Raw genomic sequence first — 8,375 nt, forward strand, 5'->3', positions numbered from 1 at the left:
TGATGGAAACATAATCTTATGGTAAGGTCACTTGACTTAATGATTAGTTTTGGTTTCGAATAATCAAGAAAAATGTATAAGTATAATACAGGAGGACAATGTATAGTCATATTATTTTGGTCAATGATCACATGTGATATTGATCAGTATTGGCCACAATTTTGGTTATCGATAGTATAAGGTCTAATAATGGTATAAGTATGTTCGCCTAAGTTAATATTTTGGTTGGCACATTTTTTGGATGAATAATACGTTGACTAGTTGATATCACAGAATATAGAGAAATTATTAGTGATCGGGTAATTTTACCTAAGGAATTGAATTGCTTTGTCAATTCAATTACTTAGCAAAGTAGGATGAAATCCTAGATGTCAACTTATTGTTACAGGATCTTAATGATTAATTTTAGTTATTGTGTCACACGTTTTGTGAAGAAAATTAGCTGGATAAGTATTATTGAAGGATATAAAGTAAGGACGATGCAAAGAATAATGATGACATGTGAACTTTGTATATGATGCTATGATGTTGTATTGGTAATCAAATACAAGATTTCGTGTACGTTAAAAATCATATGTGAGCTACACAAAGGACTATCTAGATATTGAGATATCATTATACTCATTGTGGTATTGTATATGTTACCTATTGTATTGATTGTATATCATTACTGAGTAGTGAGATCCTACTATAATAAAACTCATAATCAGGTTGAGCCCTCTAACAAGGACTAATGTACTAAATGTTTGTAAGGACTCTTAAATGCGTCAGAACTCCTAACTATGTATTTTCAAATTAGTACATAGTTATGGGTACCATCCCCACCATAATTTTCCCTTAGCCAAGGTTTCTTCGAAAAAAATCATGTTGTTATGACTTTTCATTGTTATGTGCTTTATACTTTAGTATTATTTTATGTGGATGCATATGGTTAAATTTTGTTTAATTGGTGTAAATGTGTTGCAATATTGATTCACCCCACTCTCAACTTATTTCTATCAAAAACATGATGATATGTGTAGAGCTAAAGTTTGTAACCATCAACAAAACAAATGTTACCTCTAGTAATATGGAAGCTTCCATGTGGTTTATGGTCATTCATGGAAGTCACCAAACTATACTAGTTCTATTATTTTGAAGCAATACCAAAAAAGGTAGAATTTAATCTACATTTTTTGTTACCAATTCTTAGGGTACTATTTAAAAGTGATATGGAAGTTTGCAAGCTCTACCAATACAAGATCATCAAATGTGTAGTTTTTAATGTTTGAATAGAATCTTCCATATGTGATACCTCTATGGAAATAAATGTTGAGCAAGAAATGTGCATGTATAGCTTATTGAAATCGCCATTGATCTCAAAGGGATCTATATGATTATGTATTTGTTGGCATGTTAAAAAGGCCTCAGAAACTCTCAAGAAAATCTTTGGACATGAGAATGTTAGAGTGGGGTTGTCGTTGCACCAAAAGACTAATCTATCAATCCATGATACAACCACTTAACTTATAGTACATATGAAGCAGTTAATCCCTTGTCATGAGTCTCGAGGAGAGCATTGAATAAGTTTCCAAAAATCTCCCCCTTGACATTACCCGAGGGTCTGAGGATTTGAACCTATGACCAATCTCTAATACCATTTGTAAGAGTGGGGTTGTCTTTGCACCAAAAGTTTGATCTATCAATGCCCCCATACAACCACTCAACTTACAGTACATAGGAGGCAGTTAAGCTCTTGCCACAAATCCTGAGGGGAGCACTGAATAAATTTCCAACAAAGAATACAAGAAGTCACACCATCTATTTATCTAAATGTCAAATGCATGAATATAATATCCAAAGGGTGAGAACGAATTTCTAAGAATGGAATTGGTCTTAAACACTTCTTGAAACAAAACAATATAGTTATAGTAGATATATATTAATACCAACCTCCTCTTCCCATAGATATCTACAAAAAAATGGCATTTCAAGGTCTATATGCATGGGTATTGTTATTAAACTAGAAAAAGACTTGATGGAATTATGCATAAACATGGGGGCTCACAAAGTTGGTTAGCTGAAAAGATGTGAAGAATGTAAAGAAAACATGATCCAAGGGAATCATTATAATCTCCAATTTAATGGTTCTATTTCATTGTCCCAATCAAGTGGAGTGTATCTTATGAAGGGTATTGGCTAAAGCATAAACTAAATTGTAAATCTTATCAAGGGAGACACAAGTCTGGTATTAAAAAAAAAGTCCTCCTTGGTAAGATTTGCATTTTAATTTAACAAAATGATGCAAGTTAACTGTTTGGTGTAATGTCACAGAGTTCTTTATTGTCACAGAATTTGGTCATTATAGGAGATGTCAAAGCATGAGAATAATTTTATAAATGCAAGCTTGAATTCTAAATTTCATATTCTCTATTATTCTCTGCTCAGTTGCCTACATCTTGTTTTTGGAAATGAGGTGCATACATCTTGAATATTAATAGAGAGACACATAGGCTTGAGCTCAATTACTTTCAAACCTGTGCCAAAGTTTAACATTCAATGTTATATAGAGCTTGTAAGGTAAGAGACATTAATGAATGGAAAATGTGTGTATAGAACAAATTGGCAATGTAAAAAGAGGAAGTTTGGCTGGAGATATGTACATTCAACAAAATTTTGAATTTATTACATCATAGATATTGCAAGCCTCGTGGAGAAATAATTGAAGATGGGAAATTGCATGAAATAATTGGTGATCTTTACAAATTTTACACAAATTTCAAAGCAAAAGCTTTAGTTCGACAAAGATGAGCTATTATTTAGGATATTTTTAAGAATTGTGTAAACAACATTACAATTTTCTTGGTCATAGCTAAACAAGAAAATTATAGTTTCATTGTTTTTAAATAGTGGTTTTTGTTATTTTTGGTCAAAGGTTAATCAGTTGCCCATTTTTGCCCAACCTCTCAAATCACACAACATTTAGTTAGTTGTTAATCTAAAAATTGAGGTAATTATTTTGTAAATTCTATAAATACAAGACATTCATAATGTAAAAAGGAGGGGGCTCTTATGAAAATTTTAAAGGATGTTTAGATTTTTACTATATACTAAAGGGCTTTTGAATTTGTATATTTTCAAAGGATAATGAATAACACATTCATTGGTAGGTCCCCAATGTCTCTGTGAATTGTTATTACAAGTTTTTTGAATGTTGAGTTAGTAATCTCTTTATGCTATGGCGAAATCTACTTATCCTCTAATTTATCTAATTGATGGGTCAAAATGTATTCCTTTCTTGGGATCTTGATCTAAATGTATTAGAATAGTATATCAATTTGTATGTTGGTTGATATCCTTTTTTTGTCATTATTTCACTTTGCCCTTAAACCATTTTGTAATTTGTTGTTTGTTATGAAATTCTATTTGATATTTGTATGTCTATCATTGTGGTTTCTTTGTTTATTTTCTTTTAATTTTATGTTCTCTCATTTATGTACTTTTAGGTTAAAAGTACATAAAAATCTTAAATACCCACATCATAGGAGGGAGTTGCCCCACTCAAACACAAAGGAAGATTGCAATTAGATGGTGATTGAGTTGCATCATTCTAATTGTTGGCACGGTTGTCCCTACTCTCATGGTGGACAAGGTCATTCTAAAGGAAGCATACACAGTAACAAACTTGTTTACCAATAGTATCTCCATAGTTCTGAGAGACATATGTATACCATTTGTATTATTCTTGTGTGCTTGATTCTTTATACTTTAAAAAAAACTTGCATTTTTGAATTTTTTTTTTATCTAAGTTATGTATCATGCACTAACAAGACACATAATTTTCAAGATGTTTGCATTTCAAAAAATTATTTTAAAAAACACTTAACAAACTATTACAAAAAAAAAAAATACACAACTTCTTGAGCTCACTCTTAGCCATCTTTGAGAGAAAAAAATTTCCAAATTACAAAATTTTAGTTATCATTATTATTTTCTTTTTATCCACAAGTCAAACCTGTTATGTTATGCTTTTCTTATCCAATCTATCTTATCCCTTTTCCAAAAAATTCAATAATTTAGAATTGTATATTTGATTACCCTCAAATTTAAATTTTTATTTTAATAATGATTATAGTTCAATTTTATTTTCTCTTAATAAAAAACTAATGTAATTTTTTTGTAAAATAAAATTATTGAAGTTGGAACCTCCAAATTATAAAAAGTAATTAACTTATTGAAATTTAATTTGAATAATTAACAAGAAATGAATTATTAAACTTATAATTTAATTTTACAAAACTCAAATAGACACACATATAGACACATATATTGGGATTATAATCAATTGTTTCATTAAAAAAATTCAATGGTTAATTAATCACAAAATCTTGAGATTTATAAACCTCTCAAAATAGCTCATAAAAAGTTTAGTTATTAACCAAGAATTTGAGGTAGTTGTTTAAAGTCTATAGATATAAGACATTTGTAATGTAATAAAAAGAAGGGGACTCTTATGGAGCAAAAATGTTCGAGAAATTTCTAACTAGTTTTAGATTTACACTATTTACTAAAAGCCTTTTGAATTTGTATATTTCCAAAGGATAATGAATAACACATTTATTCATATGTCTTGAATGGTGAATTTTTATTACTAGTTTTAATGTTGAGTTAATAATATTTATATGTTATAAGTGTGTTGCTTTGTTTTCATTTTTGTCTTTTGTCAACTTTGTCTTTAATCCAAATGGGTTGATTTTGAAGCTTAAAAGGATGACCTTATGTTGTGGTATCCACAACACATGCCCCATTCCTCGCTAGGAATGGGGACCCCCTATTTTGTTTGACTCCCAGACTCAAAATTTCAAGAGTTGAGAGAAGAAAATTCATTTGAAATTTTGAGTCATAGAGTCAAAAAATTCAAAAACACAAAAAAAAAAAATTTAAAAAGAAGAAGAAGAAGAAGTGCGCACAACCTGCGAGCTACACACCACACACTAGCGCAGGGGTGCAATGTGTACCTTGCGCGCCTGAGGGGCTATAAAACCCATTCCTCCCCTTAGCATTTCATTTTACTTTCATTACACTTTGGTTTTTCACTAATTGCACACAAGGTACGTTCGAACAAATGTGTCCTTCTTTTATTTCTTGCGCCATGCATGCCCTTCATGAAGGCACACTGCGCACACCCTCAGTGGCAGTGCCATGCATGCCCTCCATGGAGGCATCGTGTGCACCCCTCTGTGGTACGTTGTGCTTGCCCTCCATGGAGGTACACTGCGTGCGCCCCACATGGAGGCACGTCACGTGTGCCCTCCATGGCAGTGTCGTGCATCCCTCCATGGCCACTTCAAGGTGTCATGAGCACCCTCCTAGTGCATGTGCCCATAATAACAAATCGCATGCCTTTGCCACAAGCTCCATGTTCTCCTCCACGCACACTTTTGCACCACACACCTACATATTTCTCAAAAAAAAACCAAAAATATATATATTTTTTAAATTATGATGAAAAAATAAATTTAAAATAAAATAAAATAAAAGGACGCACGTAATGCACCTCCGAGGTGTGCAACGTGCACCCAAATTTTTCTTTCAAAGGTGTTAAGTGTTTTTTTTAAAAGGTATTTTAATAGGGTTTTGTGTTCTTTGTCTTAATTAAGAATTTTCATCTCTCTAGACTAATTTGTGCTTCTTTGTGTAGGTAAAAAAGGTATCCTTAACTTGTTAGGGTCATAACTTTTGACTTGGAGCTCGAAATTTAGAACCGTTTACACCGTTCGAAAGAAGAACTGAAGATCCTAAAATAGTGATCCTTTGGCTACCCAATTTTAGGGATTGACAAAGGTTTCAACTTTAAATTTTGAGCAAAAGACCTCTAAAAAAGCCATTTAAAAATGCCTAGAAAAACTTATGAAAAAATATGAAAGAGTTTCAAATATTTGATCATCTAGATCACTTGGTTTCTTGCCGAGAAGGATAGGGCAGTTGGAGAGAATACAAAGGTTGAAGATATAGAGGTTGGACACATGAAGTGGAATAGGTTCCTCATCTTATGTAGCTATTAATGACAAGATTCAACATAGGAGCCTTGGGATTTTAGATCGAAGAAGCAAAAGGAGTTCAAGTTTATGAAAGTGATTGGCTATAAAGAGGGTATAAATCACCAAAAAGGGGAAAAGAATGTACAAAAAAATGATCTAAAACCACATTTGAGCAAAACCAAGAAACCATTTTCAAAATTAACAACTTTGATTTTTTTTGGCGATTTGAGCTATCAAGGTACACAGGTCCACAGGTCCACATTTTTGAGGTGAGAAACTTTGTAGGTATGCAGGTCCACAACTCCACATTTTTGAGGTGTGCAACTCTGCAGGTACACAAGTCTGTAGCTTTGCAATTCAGAGGTGCACTGACAATTGATTGCCAGTTCCAAAAATAGCACTTTCCATGCATCGAGAGTGCATTTTGACGGCAGTTTAACTTCGACACACACCTAGTGAAGGACTAGCTTCTTTTTTTTGTGTCTCCATGCACTTCCACTTTGATCGATGGCTTCCTCCTACTTTCTCTCTCATGCTTTCATTGTTTTTGACATGTAAAGGCCTCATGCATCCAATAAATGAATAAAATATGGATGGAGTCCCTCTAAGCACCAGATTAATTGTTAGTTTATATATATTTAGTTTGTTTTATTAGTTAAAAGCATTTTATTGCATGAAGATATCTCTCACTCTCAACACAAATTGAGGAGATGATTTCTTATAAATACCCCATTGTAAAATGTAACAAGGGCCGCCATTATTATGCAATAAAATTATGTTTTTGGTGCTCACATTTGGAGTGTAGTTATTCTTGCCTGAATGTGTCATTGTTTTGTGAATTTTATTCATAAGATTGTGATTAAGCCAAAGGTTTATTGTGTTGTTTCTGGTTGTGCAATCTTTTCGTTCTGGTGTTTGCAATAGATATAAAAATTTTGCTAACATAACGAGCTTGAGAAGAGATCACCTGATTGTGTCTACAGAACTTTTCATTTCGCATGAGCACACTTTCTATGGCCTTGCGATTTGATGAAGAGTGAAACATTATTTGATTTGTTAAAGATTCTCACCAACGATTACATCAGTGGATTCTAGGAAGCGTTGCTCTTGTTTTCATTGGTTTCCTACCAATTTCTTCGAAGGTTTAACTCACAACATGTTGTCTTCTGTAGCTTATGTCCGTTTAGGAATTTCAATTTCGAGTCATTTGATTTCATGTTATTTGCTTTCAGTTTTGTAATTTTCTTTACTAACTCCCTATTAGAATAGGACCTCATAGTAGTTGCATTGTTAGAGTTGCATTCATTAAAAAAATAGAAAATACAAAAATATTGTTCTTTTGGTATGATATTTTGAAACAGTGAATAGATTTACTTTGATTTTGAGATAAAAGAGTTTTTTGAACTAGCAAAGGCCTCCTTGTGAACACTCACATTTATCTTCTACTAAGCGGATTTTGGTATGTCACAAGACAAATATTGAACCTTGGAGTGGATCCTTAAAAAGATTTTCTTTTCAAGAAAGGAATTATGTAATGGCTTCTTTTCATTGACCTTGTGCAAAACAAACGCCCAATAGAAGTGGTGCTAGAAGAAGGGCCCCCTTTAGACTCCCAAAAAGGAAGAAAGTTTGTCCAAGTTTTGGAATTTTACACCTCTACAATAATTTGTGCTTCACAAAAGTTCAAAAAATTTCCTGATTTTTTGACAAATTCAGGTCTGTAGGTACACAGGTCCACAGATCCATAGGTACGTAGGTCTGCAAGTCTGCAAGTATGTAGGTCTGCAGGTTCGCAAATCTACAACTACATAGCTACACTATTGGCAATCTAATTGAAAAGCTCATTGTTATTGAAGATCAAAGAGGGAGATTGTTGTAAAAGATTGTTTTCAATCATTGTTTTGTCATTGATGTCAAACCTGGTATATGTAGGGATGATATTTTCTTATAAGATTCATGCACTATCACTTAGTTGATTGAGGAAGAGGATTTGATCAACAAGATGTAACAAGAGCACCTAAAGGAAAGGTTGAGTTATGATATTGTAATGAAGTGCAAGGATCAGTTAAGACAATGGTTAAGTAATGTATCGATGAAATACTCAAAGATATAGAGGTTGGTCACACTTAGATACAAGAAGAAGAAGTTGTAACAAGGTTGACTGCAAAGCTTTAACTTTGATCATCAGAAGGTGCCGAGAAAGTTAGTTGAAGCTGAGAAAATTCTTAATAGATGCTAAGTAACAAAAAAATTTAGTTAGTGTTGAGTGATCTTCAAGTGCTAAGTAAAAGATCAGGTTTCGAGCATCAGGATAATTTTCAATTAGTGTTGAGTGATCTTCAGGTGCTGAGCATC

The sequence above is a fragment of the Cupressus sempervirens genome, chromosome 5, assembly GCF_028749045.1.
Source record: "Cupressus sempervirens isolate cs-2001-9-10 chromosome 5, ASM2874904v1, whole genome shotgun sequence".
Taxonomy (NCBI): Eukaryota; Viridiplantae; Streptophyta; class Pinopsida; order Cupressales; family Cupressaceae; genus Cupressus; species Cupressus sempervirens.